At 30.0% G+C, this 26202-nt stretch overlaps 1 protein-coding gene across 1 annotated transcript in view; it reads right to left on the bottom strand.

Annotated features, from left to right (window-relative positions):
• Nucleotides 1-25977, bottom strand: part of LOC142320865 (semaphorin-1A-like) — a 465152-nt gene extending 439175 nt beyond the window's left edge. The window contains exon 1 of the mRNA XM_075358842.1: nucleotides 25885-25977. The gene's annotated coding sequence lies outside the window, so the exon portion shown is untranslated. The remainder of the gene's footprint in view (nucleotides 1-25884) is intronic.
• Between the last annotated feature and the right edge of the window lie 225 nt (nucleotides 25978-26202).

Genomic DNA, 26202 nt, shown 5'->3' on the forward strand with positions numbered 1-26202 from the left:
TTAAGTGTTATAACTTGAAATTTTATACTTGGGCTGAAATTTTAAGTAATTAACCGAAACATTTAGGGTATTTTAATTCTGAAAAATTATAATCAAGTACAGAGATGAAAATCAAACAAAATTATTTACGTTTAATATTATTGTTATTTATTTTCATTGATCACTCTTCTCTTCCTTTCTATTCTGTCATAATATTTCTACAGAATCGGTGACAATTTACAGACAGATTTATAACCAAATTTATAACTTTTAATCTTCCTTGTTCATCCCTATTTGAAAATGCCCAAAGGATCAAATCAATTGTCCATTTATCATTTTAAATTCCTTACACAACTTATTACGTCCGTCACCGCAACAATTTTATTAATAATTTTACAATTACAATTAATTATATAAGTTTATTGTGATATATATTTTTCATATCACAAGCACACGTTGAAAAGAGTAGACATACGAAAATTATCAGAAAAGCGAATTACCATTAACACGTTGATAAATTATTTCTGAACAATTATTACTTAATATGTTATTACACACTCATAATTTCAACTCTTTTAGTTCTCAGATTCATTATTTGTAAATTTATTTATTAATTTGTACTGTTAGTATAAACACGCAAGAAAATTGAATTAAATTCATCATTACTCGTAAATATTTTAGAAATGATTTTGTATGCAACGATCCAAGGAGATAATATGTGATCTTTAATTCTACTCAAGTCCCAGCACTAAGTTCCGTTATCCTCGCATGCATAATAGCTCCGCTATAAGAAATTATTGTTAAATCGTGTGTTTTGCTATTTTCACGCGTTGTTAAAATGCTTACAACACGCTCTTTTATATGGCGAGTAAAATTTCAATTACATAGTTTTCAAGTGGTTAAAGTTAGCAATGAAATATCCTCAAGTTTGGCTGAAAAATTTCATCCTAACCTATTACAACTCGGAATTTGTACAATACAATACGTATACACTCTTAAAATATGTATACACTCTTAAGAACGATACTTTATTGGTTACATTGAAATCTTTTATGCTTAATCAAAACTCTTATGAAATACTGTTTATGAAGTAATGTCCAAGTGATAACTTATAGGAAAACGTGAAAAATATCCTGAGTAATAAATAATTATATAGTGAGAAAAATATTTCCAACTTGCACCTTGTGTGCAGAAATTGTACCGTTCATTGTCTAAAATACACAGTTTTCTTAAATTGCCCTTAAAGAAAAGAAGTACTCCATAAATAAAAAAATAAAAAATTATTATGTTAAATGAGTACAAGAAAAAGTTGTTAACTTAATTTTATTTAAAATTAAATTAAATAGTTGTTTATTTTTTGTTTATTTAATTCAACGATTTTAACTAAAGCGCGCGCGAATACCGTACTTCATTTTCGCGGTTGTGGTGATACTAGCGGCCACTTTAAATATTTTTTTACACTTTAAATATTATTCATTTATTTAATTCTACCGCTCACCTATGACGTCACAACATAGCAGTTGACTCAGCAGCTGTACTTCAGTGCTTCACTAGCACTCCTTGTGATGAGAGGGGGTTGACACAGTTTACCCATTTAGCCTTTGGTTTATTTAGAGTATGTTTGGGGTTGGAGTGTAATTTTGCAAAAGGTTTTTTGGAAATATTATAATTTTTAATTGTTAAATATGTACTAAGGAAACCAAGACCTTAATTAGGCGAAATCTCGAGATACTAAGGGTGACCTTGCTCTACAGCCTTACCCCCTTGACCTTGACTTGAAACCCCCTTGACTTACCCCCTTGACCTTTTAAGTTGAAAGTTTAATGACATCAATCCCCCATATATGATAATATATGGGGTAATCTGATGAAGTTTGGTCAAAATCGGTCCAGTAGTTCAGGTGATTTAGAGGGCGACACCGAACATACACACGTACATGTGAACATCAGGAATATTTCTATCTAGTTTTTTGGGTTTTTTGAGTTCCTTAGATGTCAAAATCCGGTGAAATCCGCATGTGCCCAAATTGGACCGATTACAATATTTTCCCATCTAGAACTATAGCTCTAAGCGGGAAAGTAAAAATTAACTAATTATATTTATTAAAAAAATAGACAAATGTTGTTTTATAATCTAAGCACCCTTAACTAAAGTAAAATAGAACAGAAAATTGTCAAAATAATTCTTCTAATTGTAGTCACACTAAAAACGTTCTTAGGTAAAATATTTTGAGCCAATCCGTCCTTGCAAAAGGAACAATAAAACTTTTTTGAGATGGTTTTACACCAGTAGAGACCACATGAAGCCCAACAAAACGCTGTAAGTATTGAATCCTGTCTTCTTTCTTTGCTACCTTACAAATTCTGCAGAACGAGGATGACGTAATTATACATTTTTAATGTTTTTCTCATAAACAAGCTGGGAGTTTTTAGAATTAGCTTCAAAGTCAATTTTTTTTTACAATGACGGGTTTACTTTTGTATCTTTTCTTTATTATTTTTCTTCCCTATGTCTCAATTTCTTCCCTTTAAGCTTTTTTTATCTTTTTCTTACTGGATCAGTTTGTCCAGACTACTTTCACTCAAGCATGTCCGTGGTGGAGCTCCTCTTTTCAACTTAAACTTTAGCCCTTTGAAGACCTAAATAGGAGGAACATAAACGCCAGCTGCATTCGTGAAAAAAAATATCCCGTCATTTTAGTTCTTTCCGCACTCTATATGATCCTACTTGGTGTATTCATTTTTGAACTAAAACTTTACGAGGTCTTTGGACCTTGAAGAGCGCAGTTTCATCTACGTTAACGATATCTGCAGTTGTAAATTGTTATATAAACTATCTTTGTATGAGTAGCCCTTGCTATTGTTGTAGCCTCCGGTTTCCGTATAGTCAACTCTGGGTGTTAAGATTTAAATGATTTGATTTATACCACTTGTCCCCGCCGTTTTAAATTGTTTGTTGAATCCATGCGGAATGGAATTGGCTTCAGTAATTTCAGAAGTAATTATTTTTTCAGTTCGTCTCTATCAAACCCAAGAAACATATTTTCTATTTATAAAGTATGATTGATTTTCTAATGATTGATTATTTTTTAAATTGATTTTCTAATTCAGGAGGCAAATCTTGGTGACGACCAAAAAATTGTTTAGCGTCTGTAGCGATGTATTTTTCTTTTCAAAGGTTTTCTTTGGGCCTGGATAAGTTCTACAAATGGCCTTAAGCCCTGTATCCCCATCATTTTATGCAGCAGTGTCCCTTTCCATGCCACAGGCCGTAATTTCTGCTTTTATTTTTCATCTGAGATAAAAAAATATATATATAAACGCTTAAATTGCACCACCTGAAAATTTGGTGTAATTTGCGCAAAACTGCGTATTGTATTGTACAAATTCCGAGTTGTAATACGTTAGGATGAAATTTTTCAGCCAAACTTTCATTTCTCTCTCATATATATACTTTCATTTACTTACTTTCATATACTTACTTTCATATACTTTCATTTCTCTCATTTCTCTCTCTATATATATATATATAGAGAGAGAGAGAGAGAGATAGAGAGAGAGAGAGAGAGAGAATGAGAGTAGGAGTGAGAACAAAGGAAAAAGTTATTAATTAAAATAAAAATATATGTACTAATTTCCAATATTAAAACCACAACAGTAGTTACCGTAAAGTTTATTATCACCCAATTAGTGAAAACCACAAAACACTACATAAAATACAATAATATAACAAAACGGACATGAAATACAAAAATATGAGCAATATAAACTTGCAATAATATTTTTACCACACGCTCCACAAAATTTCATTTTATCTCTTTCAAAAATATTCATATCAATAAAATATAAAAAGAAAAAACAGATACAAATAATTTATTATCGAAAAATCTTTTTTTTCGCAAATCATCAAATCCGAGAGAAAAGGAGATCAGTTTAACAGACGTCAAGTACATTTTATACACAATTTTAAAAGTTCAGCACATTTATCTGACTTGATTCGAGATCCTTGAGCACGCTAGTTTCGAAGTAGTTTTGATATAAGCTTAAATGATAATCGTTTGCATTATTATTACAATCTGAAATAGAATATTGTATTGGGTATTAAGTAAATAAGTTTATTCAGATAACCTTAGGATTCAAGTGTTAGTATTACATCATCAGTAATAAAATAAGGATACATGAAGGAATAAAAAGAATATTGAGAGCCCAACCCGTACTAAGCTATTATCTATTTTGATGTCTGTTGTTAGTACTTGACTGGTAACCATAGCAATAATAATTTTTATTAGTAGGTAGATATGGAAACCAGTCGGGCAGAAAACTTTAGAAACTGTCAAGCGTCGAATATATCATTTAAACAAAGAGAAAATGAAAAGACAAGGTACAAGCAATTTGAAAACCATTACAATTTTGTTTCTGTGAAGAAGCTTAACGTCAAAACCGACTAGGGAAATCATCATATTTAAGATATATTTAATATTTTTAGATTTATAATTATGATATATTATTTATTTAAGATGATATTTCTTGTCAAAGTTAAGATATGATAAATATAATACCGCTAACCCTGCTTTATTATTACTCAAATAAGTGCATTTTTTTAAAAAATTAAAAAATTAAAAATTTAAAAATTAAAATATAATAATTTTAGATAATAATAATTTAAACAAATAATAAACGAAATGTAAATTTTAATATGTACAGTAGAGGAAACCACATCAAATTACATTCTAACATTCAGGAGAGTTTTCTGATCCAAAAAGAGTTCAAAGTAACGGCCAGTTCCAGTAAAAAAGCAGTGGTAACAGGTTTTTAAAGCCTATTCATGCTCCGGATTCAAAGGCGTCTTTATCAACTCTGATATTTTTTATTAATATTACTTTCTGGCTAAGTGATAGCTTCTCTGACTTTCATTCGTTGGATCCTGGATTCGAATCCCAGATTTAGCAGTTTTCACAAGGTTCAAACTTCATATTTTACTATGGCTGTAATTGAATGGTTAGTGTAGTTGCTTAAAAAAAAGGAAATAAATTATGATCTCGTTTATGATTTTTTTTTTTAGTTATTTAAAAGTTGAAAATAATATGAAATATTAGATGAAAAAGAAATTTAGACTCCCTTAGCGGATATCGACCGAAGACCAAAATATAAATAATAATCTTTACATATATATTTCTTGTGTGCGTGTGTATGTAACTGAACTCCTCCTAAACGGCTGGACTGATTTTGATGAAATTTTGTGTGTGTGATTAAGTTGATTCGAGAATGGCTTAGATTCAGAATTTCATCCGATAGAAAATGTTTTTTTTTTTTTTTTTATTAATTTATTTATGTGTTGTTGTTGAACTTGGGATGGTTAAGGTTCACAATTGGATCCGGTAGGCAGCGCTGCGTATTTTAGAATTTTTTTTAATTTTTGTCATATCAGTCAGAACCGTTAGTTGGTGCTGCGATCGGATTCTAGGAAATTTTTTTCTTTTGTTGCTTTTTCGCATATCAGTTACTTGCGTGGTAGATTAATGTTATTATTACATTAAAATTCGTATTTTTAACGGTCTACTGTGTTTAGAGAATAGTTTGAATATAATCCGATAGGTAGTACTGTTCTGACAATTGGATTTATTTACATTCTGACTTTTATAAAGTGAAAGGTTAAATTTTATAAAGTTCCGTAATATTTTGTAAATTTCTTAATGTTCAGTATTAATTGTAATGATTTTGCAGCCACAACCCTTTTCGTTAAAAAATTATTTTCCACCGAATACTCTGATTAGAGAGTGGTGTGAAATAAATCCTATAGGTAGTGCTGTTGTTTTGCCCATTTGGATTTATTTACAATCTGACTTTTATAAAGTGAAAGGTTAGATTTTGTGAAGTTCCTAATGTTCATTGTTTTTAACGTTTTATGAAACTTTCAATTGTGTTCATTTACTCTGTATGTATACTCAAATCTAGCGATAGCGAAGCATTTCCGAGTGTGCTAGAATTGCGCGCTTATTGAGAATATTATATTATTATTTATTGAAATAACGTTTTAAAGTGTAATTAAAAAATATACAATGTGCAAATTTGTAAGATGTAGTATTGAAGTGAGTATTTTACATGATTTTTCATGAATTTTAATGATGTATACACATCATTCATTGTGCATTCAATAACAATCAACTTAACCTACAAATTTAAATTGTCAGTTCGCATTTGATTCTATGCAACTTATGAAGTATTGAACGGCTCTTTGAAAATAAAAATGCCAGTTTGTAAAATAAATATAGTTTAAAGTATATTTAAAAAATTGAAGTTATAATTTTTGTAGCTGATTAATTTTATAAAAAATTTTCTAAAATTGTTTTAAATTTACAATTATCTAAAATTAGGTAAAATAGATAGTAAAATAAAGAATGAAAAAAATGATAAAAATTTCTACTAAAATTTTAACTACATTGCTTTTTTTATAGTGCTTTAATTTTTTATTAATTGATTAAGTAATCTATCACATGATTATGAAACATCAAAATTATTAAATTAAAAAAAATGCAGGAGGTACTTTTTTAAAATAATCTTAAGTAACGTGGATGAAAATTTATTAATTACACTAATTATTAATTTTTCGACGTTTCGTTTTTTAATTCAATTTTCGTCGACATCTCAATATTTAGTGAAAATAAATATTAACCATACTACACATAATTAATCAATAATTAAATCATAATTAATCAAGTACGCAATGCTGCGAATGATTTTCACGATTAAGAAGTGGTTGTCATTCAATTGAAGTCGACCTTCGACTTCAATTGATGACACACACGTTCAGAAAATCAACCATTTGGTGCAAGCAAATCGCCGATTGTGAAAGAACATGCAGAACGGTTTAACATCTCCATTGGATCATGCCGTGATTTTGACTGAAAATGTATAGAGTTGCAGCAAAGTTTGTTTCTCGTTTGATGATCGAACAGCAGAAAGAACAACTCCTTAAGCAAACCGACGACAATAAAATATTCATGCAAAGGATCGATCGTAACGGGAGACGAAAGCCTGGTTTACGGCTACGACATGAGGCAAGAGTTCAATTATCAAAAAGTCGCACATTACGAAAACCGCTACTAATACTTAAACACGTTGCACTCAAACAACAATAACACATAAACTAAACGAGATATCAACAATCCAAGGACATTTGGTTACAGAGGAGGTTATGCGAAACACAATACTGCCAACCGCACTTCACTAAATATCTCCGGTGGCGCCTAATTAAAAAAGTTCGGTTATTTTGTTAACAGACCTCGTATATTATGAAAAGTCAGGAAACCCGTTATTACTAAAAGTTACCATACCATAAAATTATGTTTTTTTTCAAAAACATCGAGCCTCTGTTTTTAAACAGAGGCTCGATATGATTCCAAGGGAGAATTCGTTCTCAACAAACTCAAACAGGTATCAAGAATAGCGTAACCGAAAAATAGGTCTACAAAATCAATGTGAGGATACAGACGTTATCTAGCCGGGAAAATATCAAGAACAAGGAAATGGATGGATAGCAATAAAGGAACGAATTATCACTGAAAAAACCGTTAAAAAACAAACAACTCCATCTTAAGAAGTGCTTCATTCCCACCTTTGGAACCGGTGGGAATCCATTTCTTCAATAACTTCCTGATGGACAGCGATTTCTTTATCCAGGATAAAGTAAATTGTTGATTGAGCTAGCTGCAGTGAAAACTCTAACATATGATGTAAAAAATACCTTTCTACACGATACAAAAAAGCAACTTAAGCCTTTCTTAATGAAAACCCTTATTTTCACAAGTTTGTGACTTATGTATGTACCCAAACAATCTACAAAGTCTTCAGTTGAACTTCAATCCAATAGATGTATGAACTAGGTTTTATAGACTGAAAAAGATGGATTAGCATCCAGCGATGAAATATTTATTGAAACGAAATGAGATAAATAAGAAAACAAACGGAGGTTATTTATAAAGTTTTTACAACATTTTTGATTCTTATAGTCTTTTTTCCTTTATAACCAATATACTTTTAATGAAACTCGAAAAGGGATTTTGGCTGATTCAAACTTTAGATATTTAATACGTCATAAAATACCTGGAGATGCCGCCTCTTTTAATAAAAAAGAAAAAAAAAACGGTTTCCTAATTTTCCTTATTATAAATTTTACTTTAAAATAAACGTTTCAAAAGGAAATTTAATAAATAAAATTTTGATGAAAATATTTTTGACGTTATTACATATTTTAATTTAGTATCATTACCATGCGAGGCGCATTCCATCAAGATATTACGATTTCTCCACAACTTTAACTACGTATTCTTATTTCTTAATTTTTAATAGGCGACCGTTGAAGCCGTCGAGTAGATATTATTAGTTCAACACACTTTCAATTCTATTGTTGCTAAGGTCTAGTATAATGCATTTCATCTGCTGCGTTATAAATTATTCAGTATTCTTCTATATAAATGAATGAAAACCTTAAATAGCAAAGTGTGTAGATATTAGACTAATGGATCTGTCTCACCTGACTTCAGTAATGAAAATATATAAGGAGAACATTTATTAAATGTCACTTTCCTTGGCAGTCAATCTATTTCAATATCTCTTCATGCATTCACGTTTCCATATAAAAAGATAAAAAAATCATTATATATGATTGAGAATAAACTTGCTGACTGAACAATATTTAATTAAATATATTAATAATAATATTGTATTAATACAATATTTATTTTAAACTTTACTTAAGTTTTTTCATTGGGATGGTTCGACGGAGTTTCTTCCTTATCCGTGGCAAATTTTTAGAATGATTAAATAAACCTTTATTTCCCTTGTACAAAATATTACATAATTAAGAATTAACAAATATAATCAGAAAACATAATACTTGCAAAGGATAACAAAATAACTTACAAATTAACTTATAACAAAATAACGTTGAGATAACCTAAGTTTGTCCCAAAAGTAACTGTACAGGATTTTCCTACGGACGAACAGATATTGCAAAACGTCCTTGATAAATAACAGAGCGTAAATAGTGACCTTAACCCACCGGGTCGGTCTAGTGGGGAACGCGTCTTCCCAAATCAGTGGATTTGGAAGTCGAGAGTTCCAGCGTTCAAGTCCTAGTAGAGTCAGTTGTTTTTACTCGGATTTGAATACAGGATCGTGGATACCGGTTGATCTTTGGTGGTTGGGTTTCAATTAACCACACATTTCCAGGAATGGTCGAACTGAGACTGTACAAGACCACACTTCATTTACATTCATACATATCATCCTCTGAAGTATTATCTGAACGGTAATTACCAGAGATTAAACAGTAAAAGAAAAAAAGATAGTGACCACGGCTGCCCGTGCATCTATCTTGTTTGAACTGGATCGGTTGAGTCAGTCGCGCGCTATTGCTGTTCGTGTATGGTCAGTCATGTTTTATAACCTCCTTAGGTTTGCGATGGAGGAAAATATTGAACAACGTTACGCTACCAAATTTCGTGTGAAACTCAATAAGTCTCCCACAGGAATATTTGATTCTTTAACTAAAACGTATGGAGATGCTACTCCAAAAACTATGGTTTTTAAATGGCACAAAACTTTCAAAGAGGGCCAAGAAAATGTTGAAGACGACCCTCGTTCTGAAAGATCAAACTCGTCAATAAAATATGAAAAGTGGAAGTGGTGCGAGCTGTGTGGATTGTGTACAAAGAATTTTTACCTCCAAGACAGACAGTTAATAGCGCCTTTTACAAAGATGTCTTGAAACATGTGTTGAAAACGTGTTTCCAGCGAGTCCAAACGGATACTGCGTATGATTGGGTGCTGTACCACGATAACGCACCACCTTAAACTTCGCTTTTAATTCGAGAATTACTGGTGAAGTAAAACATTCCCCTTTCCACAGCATTCCTACAGCTCAGCTCTAGCTCCGTGCGATTTCTACCTCTTCCCTAAGTTGAAATTGAAGTTGAAGGGTCATCATTTCGGGACGATGAAAAACATAAAAAAACTGTAACCGATGAGCTACACAAGGGTAAGGAAAATAACTTCCGGTACTACTATGACCAGTGGAAAAAACGTTGGAACCGCTGTGTAACTTTCCAAGGGTCATAATGCGAAGGAGATAACTTGTAATTTCAGGTAAGTCCAATAGATAATTAAATAAAAAATCGGTACACTTACTATTGGGGCAAACCTCGTAATATCCCAAAGGATATTTTCAATAAAGTTTCTCAGTTTTTAATAATACAGATTTAGTATGGTACACGTATTTTAATGATCTAATTTTATGTTAACAGAAAGATGATTTTATAATCTGCATCAGCGTAATATATAGTTATATTTAAAATTACTAGAAATAATACATTATTGTTATTTCTAAATTAAAAAAAAACACTCGTATTTAAAACCATTAAAATGTCTACCTACATTCTAAATAATAACAAACTAATTTATAACTTCAACCCCAAATAAAGTGAAAAAAGAAACTTATTTTAATTACTTTTGGAATAAACTTACTTGAAAAATATCTACGTTAAAAAATATAAATTTAGTTGATGGTACAGTAATGGATTACTATTCCTTACTTTTGTTAACAAGTATTTTTCTTCGTAAGAGTTTCAATGAAACAGAAAAAAAGGAGCATACAAAATACATTACGAGTCGATTTCACTTACTGAGCTTTCTTTGCTTTTCACGTATTTACAAGCGTAGTTTCCATTCAAGCCGGTGCTGTGGAAAACGGAATAGTAAGAGACTCCTTAGGGGATGGAAGGGAAACAGGAAGGAATAAGAGGAGTAAATATACTAGATGATAAGAGGTAGGGAAAAGAATGAAGTGTACCGGGAAGAAAAGCTACCCGGTCTGAATTAATGTCGATGAATAAATCAGTCGGTGAATAAAATAACGGCGGCGGTGAAAAATTTAGATACTTCATGATGCGATGCAAATTGGTTACAACAAGTCAACTGAATTAACAAATTAAACCTCAATTTTTTTTTTCTCGATACGTAACACTAAAAATTTACCAAGACCTTTCTTTAAAATGATCATTTTTTTAAATCGGTTATTAAAATAATACATTCAAAGGGTATTAAACAAAACCGATAATAAAATTCATATTAATGTTACAAAATAAATTATCCTAAAAGTAATTAAAAAATGGATGGATACAGTGAATGAATGAATTATTGATTAATTAATAACTACGTGAATGAATGACTAATAATTTTGTTACGTAACGATTAACGGTAAAATATATAATTACTTTTTATGTGTACCATATTTTAAAAGAGGGAAGGTTTTTTTAATGAAGTTAAAGATACTGCTAATTACTGGTAATTAAGTGAATAATAAACTTGCGTGACATTTTATTATAAAGTAATTGGTTTTGAAATTATAATAAATAAAGGCATCAAGTTAAAAATAAATAAAGTCATAATGTTCAATAAAATCTTGATTTAGAGGATTTTATGATCTACATTACAAAATTCTAGAGAAGTTTTTCTGTTAAGGTGATAATAGCTTTTACCATGAAGTCATTGTATTTTACAAGCAGCAGTACGTAAGAGTATTTTTCTGGTATAGGAATAAATTTAAAGACGCAATTTCATCTCAAAATAATAAGTTACAGAAAATGTAAATCTGGTATTTTAGTAATATTCAGTATATTTTTCTAGGTAGGTAGAAATCTTACCTGATTTTAAAACTACCGAACCGATTTTTGATTTTTTAATTTAAAAATGTAATTCTTATCGAGTATCATTGAACAAACGACAAAAAAAATGAATAAAAAACTCTTAATTTTAATTTTTACTAAATAATGATGAAATAATTCTTAAACACTGCTTTCTTTTATTACTTTGCGCTTAGGTTTTGAGAACCGAGAAAAATAGCCTTTTGCGCATGGCTTCATTCAAAATACCATAATATAGTTAACTATTTTACATTAATCATTACTTATGAAGATTTCAGTGATTTCATGTACATAAATAAACATTTGTCACTGTGAAACACCGAAATTAAAGAATTTCATTCAATATTTTCCGGTGAATGTCAAAACATACTAAATATGACGGTGAAGCCAAAATATTTTCTTATTCGGCCGGTATATGTCGACAAATACAGATAAGATCTGGTGGAAATCGAAACGATAACTAGAAACATTACGACAAACATAATCTACGCTTGCTTCGCTCGCTAAACTCTTCTAATTAACGTTCAATGTACAAATTACGAGTATATATCTGATTCTCCAACACTGGAGGCATGCGCTGATGGTGAAAATTGAATAAATATAATTTTTATAGAAAACCGAACAAAGGGCAAACCATCTGACCAATTATTTTTATCATCATCATTCATCCATCCAGTTAACATATTCTATACATCCTGACTGGTCCTTTCAATTCATAAAATACAAAAAATTTGATTAAATCTTTTCATAAATGTGGTGAATTTCATTAATCCCCTCGAGTGTTGGAGTGTAATATATAAGCGTATAATTTGTATATGTAACATTAATTAGACGAGGTTAGCGAGCGAAGTGCAGGTTATGTTTTGTTTAAATTTAAACTTTCTATTTTTATGGGGGTTTCTCAATCTATTTACGTTAGAGATTGGTATTGGGTGATTTTATTTTTGATTTCTAATTTATTTTGAATCGTTTCGACTCCCACCAGAGCTTATCTGTGTTTGCCGACATATACCGGCGAAGGTTCAAATAAGCAAATATTTCGGTCTTTCACCGATGGATTTGGTATGTGTCGACATTCACCCAAGAATATCGAAATTTACAGATATCGATCTTTCTCGATAACATATATATGTATTAATTTATAATTTGGGTAGATAATGGTGCACTAAAAAAATTCCTGTTAAATGAGAACATCACACCATAAAACATGAAGATCTACAGTCCCTTAATAAACACTTTTCATACATTGATATTTCAATAAAAAAATCCCACAATTGACAAAATAAAATGATCTTCACTTAAACTAGATTGATATTAATTAAGTATCAATTCAAAGGACCTTCCTAAAATTACAGTTAACAAAAATTTCATTTATAAATTTTTATGTAATAAAAGAAGCAGACAGGTTAATAATTAGTCTTTAAATTTAAGCAGAATATGTATATTTGTTTATTTCGATTCAAGTAGATCTCAGAAATTTCTGATCGTATTTAAATAATATTTAATTTATTGAACTTTCAAAAAGGTTGTGGGTGTGATTTAACCGATATTTGTCACATTTTTCACTGATATTTTTCATTAGCAAAATTTCACACGACAACAAATAACGTACTATAAAAGGTAGCAATATGGTTTCCATAGTGAAATTCAAAAAAATTATATGGACTTTTTTGTATTCTATTTAATTAAAATCGGACATTTGAAAAAATTATAAGGTATTAAATAAAAAGTGTACAAATACTTTTTATTTAATACCTTATATTTATTTAATAGTTCAAATTTTTCATAGGTACAAATGAGGTAGAACACACATATGTATACACGTATGTATACACACATACGCGCGCGCGCGCACACACAAACTCACATACAAAAATGGAATTTTGCAACTGGATGAATTTATTTTAATTTGATTGAACATTTAGGTAATTATTAACTGAAAATGCGTAGAGGAAATCTCACAGTTCTTATTAACAAAAAAAAAATATATATATAAACACACACTTCCGGTTTTTGGATTTTTTGCTCAAAAAAAAAACAGTTTAATAGTTTATGTTTTACACAAAACAAATTATTAAACAAAAATCAAAATCAGAAGACAAAAACATCATAAAAAACAAAATTTACAAAGAAAACGTTTTTAAGTTTTAAACAGGGGCTCCGAGTATTTTCTGGAAGAAATCTTTACGCGATTTTTCTTATTGTATGTAGATTTTAGTAATGATTTCAGTGTTCCATGATTAAAACAAAAATAAAATTAATTAATGAAAATATTTCCTCATTTTGACTAAGGGTACTTTCCGAGTGACAAAAAACACAGGAAACAAACAATTATAAATTACAATAGGAATATAAATATAAACCTTAATATAAAAAATATACCACACTATAGTTGAGACATATACTGATGTCTCAAGTATATACTGATATTCAATATTCAGTATATACTGATATTGAATAATATAAAAGTACGCTCTAGAAGCGATAATGAGGGAATTGCACAAAAAATGCCTCCCAAAAGTAAAAATTAGCCAAAAAATCAAAGCAAACTGTCTTGGTTACGCTGACGCCCTGCCACTAATAGTAAACGACATCGACGAAGCTACATCACAGATATTAGAACGTTAAAACATTATAAATAAAATTAGCCTCAAAATAAAATTCAAAAAGACAGAAATTATGCCCCATAAATCAACAAGATTAAAAGAAGTAATAAAAATATAAAATCAAAATAGTAACTCAATTTAAATACATAGATTAAATAATAAAAAAACCTAAACGAAAAAACCTCGATCCAAATAAGAAGAAACAAACTAACTAAAGCTCAAAAATTAACCTGGTACACTTACAATAAAAATAAACGCAAAAATGGGACACTACAACACAGTTTAACAACCAGAAGCCACTTATGCAGCAGCAATACTCTTCTACCTGAAAGAACAATCAAAGATAGACTCCAGAAAATCAAAAGTAGAATTGGAAGAACCTGCATTAGTACAAAGTACCAAAAAGACGGGCAGTGGTGGACAGTGCCCAAAAACGTCGTGTACAAAGAGTTAGAACCCATCCATCACTGATACCATGCGTGAAAGGAGATACGATTCTTTAGGCATATCATGAGAATGTAAGATTCAAAACTTCTGAAATAGCTAGTGCAGTACAAGCTCGACTCGAAAAGTGACCCAAGACAAGATGCAAATGGATCAAAGAAATAAGAGATGATCAACAAAATTGGGCTTACACCAGAAGACACCACAGCTAAGATCAAATTAAACAAGAAAATAAAAAACAAAAACACATCAAGAAAAAACTCACAACGCAAACATTTTTAACATTAGAAAGAGCACAAAGACCGGAACGTATGAAAAAATTCTGGGAGGACAGCAAGTCCCAAACAGTCCCATCGAAGAGACGTGGCTAATGGACTGACTAAAGTGATCCTATGCGGTCATAAAAGATAATTATTTTTCTTAATACATGAATAATTAAACTACCTAAATGTAAAAAAGTAAGGCTTCTAATAAACACCAATAAATTGTTTATTATTACTGATAATCTGTAATATAACATTTTTATATCTATGAATAAATTTCTGAAAAGTGACAAAAAAATAGGTAATTTTTTTTTTAAATATAACGATATAACAATATAACTAGATAATAGAAAAAGATAAAATTTTATTTTTTTTTTTTTTTTGTAACATATGTTCATAAAATTATAAAACAAAAATTGATAAAATGTTTAAAATGATAGCAAACATAATTTATTACGAAAAAAAGAGTTCCGTTATTGTTCCAAGAAGAAAAAGAGAGACTTTTTAAATGACATGAATCACTTTTAAAATTTTTTTAAAAACTATAAAAGCAATGATAAAGAACAAAAAAGAACTGAAATCTAGATAATAAGTTGAACGAATGTACTGTAGTGAAGTAAGAGAGTCTAATGGCCGCAAGTGCCGCCGTCATCAGCGCCAGATTTATAAGAACTGCCATAAAAGCGAGACAATAAAAACGAAGGATTTTTTTTTAGGACTTCGCTAAGCAGTTTTACCCTCCCCGACCGATGATACTCCCTGCTATACTAAATCTTATAACATCTCTCCATTCTTCCCCACTCGCTGATATGATTGCGAAATCCACCTAAACCCTCCGTTCTGAATTCTCCTCGCCTCACTAAAGAGTGTATCTACGAAACTACTTAAATACGTGTATTCCCTTAAACTTCAACCGCACTATGATCTGCTAATTTCACATCCCTTTAATTCATAAAGGATTTATGATTTTTTTTTACATTACTAACTCATTTTATTACCGATTTAATAAAAAGCATGAAAACTTCATGCAAATTTAAAAATTTCAACAAATAAAAAACATTTTAGATATAGGTTAAAAGAATGAATGTAAAATCTAGAAAAAATTTATATTAGTGAATCGTAAGATAGTGGTCTGAAAAGTTCTTGTCCTTACAGACCTGAGACTTTATGTTTACAAAAAAAAATTATTTTTCAACATAATCTCCTTCGATACATTTCATTCGCGGTGTTCCAGCACAATTTTTATCGGCTCTATTCTTATGGTAGTGAATTTATTTTATTATTTCGCATATTATATCTAATTTTCATGAAAAAGGCATTCAAAGGAAAACAAATTTTACACAACGTTTTTAATTACATGGCAGAAGAAGCTGCAGTTGGAATGTTTGTTAGTGACCCAAAAAAAGTTGTAGAACGCGTTGCGTCTGTCACAAGAATCACAAAAAGAATAGTTTAACGAATTACTGGTGAACTAGCTTCGGAAAAAAATTCATTTCTACTCGCAAAGGAATGGGGTTCTCATGTTTGCACCCGATTGGCTCTTTAGGCCATTCATAACGTATATGAAAAGTTTTTCTATTACAATTATCCCCTCACTGTAGTATTCCTCCGGAAATGCTGCAAAATACTCGTTTTCAGCCGCAATCGCTTCTTGATTGGACAAAAAACGCTGAAAAGCGAGGAAGATTTTGAGTTTTGGGAAGAAATAGAAGTCCGCGGGAGTCAAACTTGAATAGGGTGGATTTTCTAGCACTTCGTAGCGGAAATCCCTCAATTTTCCCATCGCCAAGACAATTTTGTAGGAAGAAATAAAATTGATGGAAGATGATTATTTTCTTCTGCAAGCCGGGTCCAAGAAGTTTTCCATCCAGTTTGGTTTAAAGGTTACAATAGTATTTCCCAGTTATAGTTTTACTTTTTCTCAGATGATTACGATAATTCATCTCAAATCCCCAAAAAACTGACGACATGACCATTCCAACCGATGGCGTTGTCTTCGCCTTCTTCGAAGCTGAAGAACCGGCTTCTGTTCACTATTTGGATTGTTGTTTCGATTTTGATGCGTAATGGTAAATGCAGGTTTCATCCACTGTCACATATCGTTTCAGAAAATTACTATTGTCTTCGTAAAACTCGCCAAGCACGGTTCGGAAAGTGTCGTATGAATGCATGCGTTTTTGATCCGCCGTGAGCACGCACGGTACCCATCTAGCACAACTCTTTCATGTGCATTTCTTCGTACAAAACGTAACCGACGTGTTCTTCTGAAATCCCTAGAGTCTCGGCAATTTCACGCACCTTCGTACGCAGATCTTCCAAAATCATGTCGCGAACTTTTTCGATTTATGGTATGGTTGGACGTTTCGGATGTCCTTCACGTTGATCATCTTGGACGCTTTCACGAACACGTATAAACTCGGCCGTCCATTTCTTCACGGTGGAAATTGAAGAAGAATCACCATATACATTTACTATCCTTGAATGAATCTCAGTCGGCGTCAAACCTCTTATTTATCGATTTTATTACTTCACGATACTCGACTACTTCATTTATAACAATACAGAGACCGAAACTGGGTCAGATGGCTGCCTACAGCCAACTGCTGAATGGAATTACTTGCAATTTCACATGACGCCTTCTAACAGTTGTACCAAAATGCGAGGAAACAAAAATCATGCGACAAGTGCTGCGATCTACGGACAAGACTGAGAACTTTTCAATCCACCCTCTTATGATAAGATAAATCCCTGATTCAAATTCATGGAAATGTTTTTATCACCAATTATTATGATAGTTTTTTTTAATTGTTATTAGTAAAATAAAATCAGTAATATTATTATAGTTAAGCGATACAAATTAATAGCTACAAAGCAGAACAAAGTAGAATCGCGTAATATACATATATAAATTTCTAATAAAAATCTTTAAAGACAACAAATAGCTTAATTAAATAAGAACGTTTGATAATGATCAATGCTACATTTCTTTTATTGTTAAAGAACCTTCATTTCCGGTAATGATGAAAAATCTTAAGATGTTTCTTTTTTTCTGTTGGTAGTCTAATAATCAAATTGTTTCAACCAGAAATAAGAAAACAGTAGCATACTGTTTGAAATATATTAAGTGTAAGTAAAAATGAATAACGTGTTCGTACAAGTCAAATGTTATGAGAAAATTATTTAATAAAAATATATATATATCAGTTTAAAGTAAAAGGATAAATCCTGTTCAACTAAAACATCTTGTAAAAATGAAACTACAATTTTAATTAGTAAAAGAACCGTAGGACAAATTCTTTGGGTGTAAAAAGTGATATCCACTGTATAAATAGTTCACAGTTGTTTCTGAAAGTAAAAATAAGAAATTTAGAACAGAACGTTTCGTAATTTCGGTACGATTGGTGTACTTATGCGCAAGAGCATATTCGGTTCAAAAGAACACAACGAGAAATCCCACCATAATTCATTAGCTCTGTCAACCCTACCATGGGGGGTTATGTTTGGAAATGTATATCTAATTTTTTCCGAAGTAAATATTTTATAACAGATTACCTATCATGTTAAGGTACACTTAAATACAGTAAAATATTTTTATTTTTTTTTTTTTTTGCCTCACAATTTGTTTATTTGCAATCGGTTCCGGGTAAGAAACCACAAGTAAATAGTATTACAAAATTCACATGATGAGGGGTTCCCAATGAACACCCGTAACAAAACGTAGATATAAGTAAAGGTATAAATAAAGCACATACTTATATAAAGTTCATATATATAAACACACTCGCACTGAATTAGGCCGCACAGACACTACAGTTTATTAAGGCCTAATGAAAAATTAAAAAAAGTTATAACATCATTTAACAGTAAAGAAAGAAACAAATAACAACGTAACAAGCTCATGGAGATAAATGGAAAGATGCTAGGCTCCTCATCAAGGTACAAAGAGATGCTCATCACCTAAATGATATTAAACCAGGTTAAGAGTCACCAAGATTCCCCCAAGTCCAGTACAGCGAAGGCATTTTAGTTTCCGGACATCCCCGCTGTTTTCTAGGAGATTAACTGCTAGAAAGTTCACATGGTTATCTAACCTCTGTCTATAATTTAAACCGAACCGTTTGACCTCTTTGCAAATATAAGGTAATTCGAGTTAGTTGTGAATTTCTTCGTTCGTGCGAACCGCAGTGCTTATGCTATTGATCTCGCCAACTTATTTTGGAAACGTAGTATAATTTCAATATTGCTCTTGCTCGAAGTACACCATAACTCTATGCCATACATCCAAATTGGTTTTAGATTTGAACGTATGGCACAGAGCTATTTGGATACCTTGCATATAACAAATTTGATGGATGGACAACGCCAAGTGTGAATTTCTGTCAGCAACCAATAACGCTTATACCTCGTACATACCTGTTTCCTTTTTTCTCTCACGTCGTTTATAGTAAAATTTAGAGCTAAAATGCACATATGAGGGTGCCGTTTACAAATATATACAGTTACTTATAACTTCATTTATTCGAACAAATATTAACAGAAAAGTTTCTCTTTGTACTAAGTTACAGTTTCGTCATTTGTTAGATAAGTAACTCAAATCATTAAAATCACTGAGTATAACCCAATGTTTATTCTATCGTAATGAACCAATAGCTGGGACTTTTGAAACCTCAGCTGTAACTGCGAAAAGTATCTGATTATTCTAGGAAATAAACGATTATGCATATATATACTATTTCTGATATTATTTACCACTTTCATCACATTAGAATTAAAATAATTATAAAATAGTAGTAGTAATAATAATAATGTGTATATAGAAAGTGTAACATCAAATAAACAAAAGAAAAAACAATAAAAGTAGAAGTAAAGAACGAACAAACAAAAATAAAGAAAGTGTACGTAAAAGAGTGGTAAGATTAGAACATACTTGAGACCACAAAACAAAGGGATCTCTTTTAAAAACTTAGCTCTCTCCGCTGCCGTAATTAATAGAAACTCTAAAGAGCTGCAGTCTTCTTCCCAATCCCAAAGGCGAGGTCTAGAAAGCAAGAGTAATAAGCTTCACTAAGTAAATACAATTTGTTTATCGCACTTAGCACGTAAAAAAGCTATATCTTACTCTCCCTTTCGCTTTTTTGCAGGATAAATTTTACAAGTTAAATATAAATACCTTTGACAAATAATTTTCTACTATATAATTACAAAAACCAACGATCATAGATTTAAAATTGTTTAGATACGTCACGTAATTATTAATTGGTTTAATGCAATCTCTCCTGTCATCTTCATTTATGAATCGTCCAAAATACAGTTTTGCAGGCTGTTTTAAAATTTTTTACTAATTTATAAATTAGTTTGAAACATATAAATATAAACGTCAAAATTGTATTTATTAAAATATTACAAATGGTAAGGGATTATTAAGACTAGTTGAAGTAGTACCACAGTCGTGGTACTACAGTAACACAATACATTTATAATCTATAATATCTTGTTCTCGTCACTTTATCGTTACCAAGCCTATATCAAACTGCGTAATGTTAGGAAAGGTTTTCAACAACATCTCCACTACAGCCAGCAAAATATGATTGTACAATTTGAATGCTTATTTTAAAAGGGATATCATAGAAGTTTTTAGTAATCATTGGAAATTATTCGCTTATTTTATAAACAGTCAACGATTATTTCTGAAAGTGAAAATAACAATTTTAGAAAGAAATATCTCCTAATTTCGGTATGCTTAGCATACTGACGTGCAACAATGTATTTGGAAGTAGGCTAATTTTCTAAGGAATAACGATTTGAGATTTCATTTTAAAAATTAAGTAAATAAATTTAAAAAAATCTTTTTAAATGTTTCATTTTGTAATAATTATCAAAACATCCTAAAAACCTGGAATCAACCAGGATCAAAACAATCCTGGGAACCTCAAATAATTTACGAATAATTTTCCTTTTTATATATTGATTAAACTACGTAGTGTTGATCAATGTTCCAGTTCTGACCATTGTGGTTTGTTTTAAAAGAAAAAAAAACAGACTTTAAATTATATGCCACACGAGCTAAAGTTATATTTAAAATATCTAAGCAGGTTCCCACTCTACTCCCTTCATCAAAAAACCGGGGAGATTGAATATTGTGTAAAGTGAAGTTATGGTTTTGTGCTAGTTAAAAATTTTTTTGTACTAGTTTTGTTACTAGTTAATTTTCATCTTCAACAGTTAAGAGGAAAATGGACTTTTGAATTTTATAAATATATATATATATATATATATAAAATTGACTGGTATGAGTACCATTATTGGTACTCAGTAAATTCCTGCAGGAGGCCGTGAGTACCATATATGTTACTCGACTTTAAATATACGTAATTTTTAAAGATTATTTAGTTATAATAATGTCAAATAATACATCAAAAGAAAAGTAAATAATTAATCAATAATTAAAGATTAATTTGTGATACTTATTGAAAAATATGTCACAATATTACAGAGCTTAGCGCCGAATTTTTTTCGTTACTCTTTAGACTGGCAGTAGTATTTTCGTTTCTTGTATTTTTCTGTACCTTTCTACATTTTTTTTTTTGTTGATATAAGAATGGAAGATGAAAATGAAGGGTTATTTACGTTTAGTATAGAGTTTTGAATTTATTTTGTCGTTACCCATTTCATTCTTAATGAATCTATCATTCAGCCGCCCATCCAAAACGTATCTAAGCTTTATATATTCTGTAAACAACTCATTTATAATGCTTATTAACTTAAAACTGTAATCACGTTTTCATCATGTTGTTCGGTTCAATTTATTTGATTGAAAATGCCAAACTGGTATAAACTATTTTCTAATCATTATTCGTTAAAATTCAATTTTAAAAACGAATTTGACTGACAGATAACATTCTGATTGCTAAGAAGCATTCTCTAGCAAGAAGGGCTAATGAAGAAAATTTTCCAGGGCAAAAGATCACCTTTTTATGAAAGTAAAGGGCTACTTCCTTACTATTACTAGTTTTTGAATGATTTTTTTTTTTTAATAAAAATGATAATACATATTGAAAGAGTATTAATTTTCTACAAAACTGGTTCGACACATATTCTATTTTTTTGTATATCCGAAGGAGAAGTAACATTGATTAAAAAAAATCAGTTGTCTTCAATATAAATTATGGTTCATCTATAAATCGTACCTGTAGATAACAAAACATGTATATGAAGTTTGTTATTTAAAAAACCAAAGATAACATTTGATTACTGTTCAAAATAACAGGGCGTAATATAATGTAACATTTAAATTATAATCTGTGCAACTTATAAAAAAACTGTTTTACAGGACATTTATAGAAAAAAAATTAAACAAACGTTTTCTATTCTTCTTCCACGAATGTACATAAAATAACATTAGGAATAACAAGGAAATGAAATAACAGGAGAGGTAAAAAGTACATACAAAAGCGTTCATTTCCCGCAAGGGTAAGCAAGTGGGGATTGTGTCCCGAGAGAGAAAAATCATGGTAAGATAGGAATAGCCACTGTGTGTTTGGAAGAGAAAAGAGAAAGACAGAGAAAATAAGCATCAGAGGGAATGTGGGAGATAAACATATAGGAGCAAGAAAGATAGAGGTCAGAGCGAGGCTGCCAGGTGTTTGGTAATTAGTAGCCGGTGTGCCGTTTCACAGTGAGCTGTACGCTGTGCAGTGTCTTGTGTCCACTCTGATTACACAGGCCAGATTACACTACACAGTTTTCCTAATTTGCTTTGTGTTCACCAAAAGTGCGCTATACCGCACAGCCTGAGCAACTGGTCCGCATCCACGCCTACCAACATCACAACTGTATTCTTTTCCTTTTAAAATTTCACGTTTTCAACATTAAACTCATGTATTATTATTTCAAGACACAGAATTTTTTAATCTTTCATGTAATATACGCTAAAAAGAAATTGTTGAGTGTCTATACATTAATAATAATTAAAAAAGTTGTCCATATAAAACAGCTATTTTTATAACAATTTCCATAAAAAAATAAAACTGTTAAATTATTTCAACAATGAAAAAACTAACCGAATACTTCTAAAAAAAAAAAATTAAAAAATTCATTTCAATAAACTTAAATTAGCTGTAAAAAAGTAACAATAATATGTAATTCCGTTTGGCTTTTACCTTTTTTTATAATATCGAAAATATTCTGAAACTGTACCTTGTACAGTATTTACGGTGCATAGAATATATCTGACGCGTATTTTCTGTAGTATAGATACAAAGAAATGCTAGTCGTAAAAGAAAGTATTAATAAAGAAAAGTATTAATAAACTATCTTTATCTAATTAACGACTTTTAATATTTTTTCATTATACAGAGTGATTCACGAAGTTGCAACAAACCTTCAGGACATGTTCAACAGGTGAAAATAAAGAAGGATATTCATAATATAAACATAAGTTCGGAAACGTTTCGTTAATGAATTCGCCCTGATTTCTGCGCTTTCGATAAAATTAAGCTAGCTATATAATTGGTATACAAATTAAGGGGTAAATTTAGTTGTTTTATATGAAATCAATCTATGTGAAATTTTGTTTCGTTTAATACCTAGTTAAAATTTGACACATTAGGATGTTTTGAATTGAATAAACTTCGAAATCCTTAAGTTTTATTCAGTTTTTGTGGACTTTATTCTTATTATTTTACTGTTTCATTAACTTTTATTGCGTTTATTACACATTTAACAAAGTTATTTTACGCCAAACATAAGATAGTGTAGTTTTCGACAACAATATTTTATTTTTTATCCCAGATTTCTCGAAAAGTTGTAGAAATACAGTTATTGAACCATATTAATTTTTTTTTTTTTTTTAATTTTTCCTGTTAGATGTCATTATCTGACCGGAAGTCTGACCTTAAGTTTGTTACATATTTCGTGAATCACTCAGCATGTCAAATCTCTTGTCATCAGTTTTTTATTGATCTTCTCTTTAAACCATCTTTCAATAAAGAACTATAACGGTATTGTGCAAAAAACGTTTTTAATGAAATAATAACGATATTGATAATTATGGCGTAAAAATTCAACGTTTTACGATTGCACATCCGTTTTTGTTACTTATATGAATTTATTTTTTTAGAAAAATAGAATAGTTAAATTACATTTTTACGTCTTCAGGTAATCCTTTTGCACGGTTTTTAATAAATAATATCAGATATCAAGTTTGATACGCGAAAACAAGTTATCACATGCTGGGAATAAACTAGAACTCAGCATGCTAATCAATACACTAACTCACGAACAATTAATTACTGTTAAAAAATATTTTATAAGTTTTGAATTGTAGATGGTTGTAACAAATTAAAGATTGTTTTAAGTATATAAATGATCCACCAAAACTTTTTTTTTATAATCGTCAAAAAAAGCTTCAATAATTTCTTTAAACTGAAAGTAAATTAAAATAATTAAATAAAATAGAAATTCTTATGACACACAAGATTTTAACACTTTCTGGGTATGTTCCAATGGTGAAAACAAAGAAGAAACTTCAAAATATAAACATAGATACGGGACGTTTCTTCATAGATTCGGCGTTCGCTATTGTCAGCTAGCGAAAGATTTTGCTCTGATTTCTGCGCCTTCGGTAGAATTTAAGCCAGACTGTTCTTTTTGGAAGCCAAATTAAGGGGTAAATTTAGCAATTTTATATGAAATCTGATCTTCAAATATTAAAAAACAAAATTTGTTCCATTAATTTACTTTAATAGATTGTCGATAATTCTAGGTTAAAAATTCTAGGGTAACAAATTTGGGTTGCAAAAACACTATTTTTTGTTTAACGTAAAATAAATTTGTTAAAAAATAATAATTACATAAATTTTTTAAACAAAACTTGTAGAGAATTTGATTTTAAGTAAAATGGTATGAATAAAGTCCATAGTCAAATACAAACGTAAAAGTTTCGAAGTATTTGTTATTAATAACAAAACAAATTATAATGTGATATTAAGTATTAAACGAAACATTACAAATTAAATATTTTAGGAAAATAACAAATACAACACAAACAATAAATCAACTTATAAACAATTAAATTTTCCTTGTTTTTTTTTTCTAAAATATTTCCAAACCTATATTTACATGAACTTTCTTCTTTATTTTAACTAGTAAAATATATCCTAAAAGTCTCTTATTATATTCTTCATGAATCATTAAATATGTTTCTTGAGCAAGCATTTAGGTAAAAAAAAAAACCATCTAAAATTTGGTATATAAATTTGTTTAAACTACTAAGAAAAACTATTTATTAAAGTTTTAGATTACAAGGAAATATTACAAATTTGGTTAAGCACGTATGTTACAATTTAATTATTTTTTTTTTGTTATGTCGAAAAAAACAATCACAAAATTTATTAGTTCAACATTTGCGATTCACGTATTATGTAGGCTAATATAATAATAATAATAATAATAATAATATAAATATTAGAAAAACATAAAAATTAATTTTACCATAAAGTATTAAAAGTAGTTTTTTATTGTACACTAGGGAACAGCTTCATAAAAAAAATTTATTTTATAGAAAAATACATAGAACTGAGATTTATATAATAAAAATATACATGTATGAATAAACACAGTGAAATAGTTTACCAAAAACACTTCCATCGAACAGTATAGTAAAATAAAATATATCTCCCATAAATACGAACACCAACTGACAAACAATTCTGTATTCATTTAGATTATTTACGTCTTAAAGTAAAAACTATCGGAATACTATTTATTGCAAAAATATAAAAGATAACTTTTTATCGTTCGAAATTTCCAAGTGCTAAAAAATGTTTAAAGCTCTAAAAAATCAGTTAAAACAGATAATGAAATTTAAAACAAGAATAAAAGGATAACTCACCTGGCGCCAACAAGAAGCGATGGTCCATCTTGAATAACCAACCGAAAATAATCGGATGCGGATGTATTGCCGGAGAAACGATAAACGTCTTCCGCACCTGTAATATTAAGAAATAAAAAATAAAACATCGAATACCAAACTACGTGAAAAATATAAATAATATGAAAAATTACATAAAATTACTCAACTGTATGTACATTGGACTAATACGCATTCCATTACGACACTTTCTATTTTAGATGGAAGGTTTGCAGATTGAGGCTAACATTTTATAATTCAAGAATTATAAAATGTATAGATTGTACTACAAACTGTTTA

The sequence above is a fragment of the Lycorma delicatula genome, chromosome 3 (assembly GCF_047948215.1).
Source record: "Lycorma delicatula isolate Av1 chromosome 3, ASM4794821v1, whole genome shotgun sequence".
Taxonomy (NCBI): domain Eukaryota; kingdom Metazoa; phylum Arthropoda; class Insecta; order Hemiptera; family Fulgoridae; genus Lycorma; species Lycorma delicatula.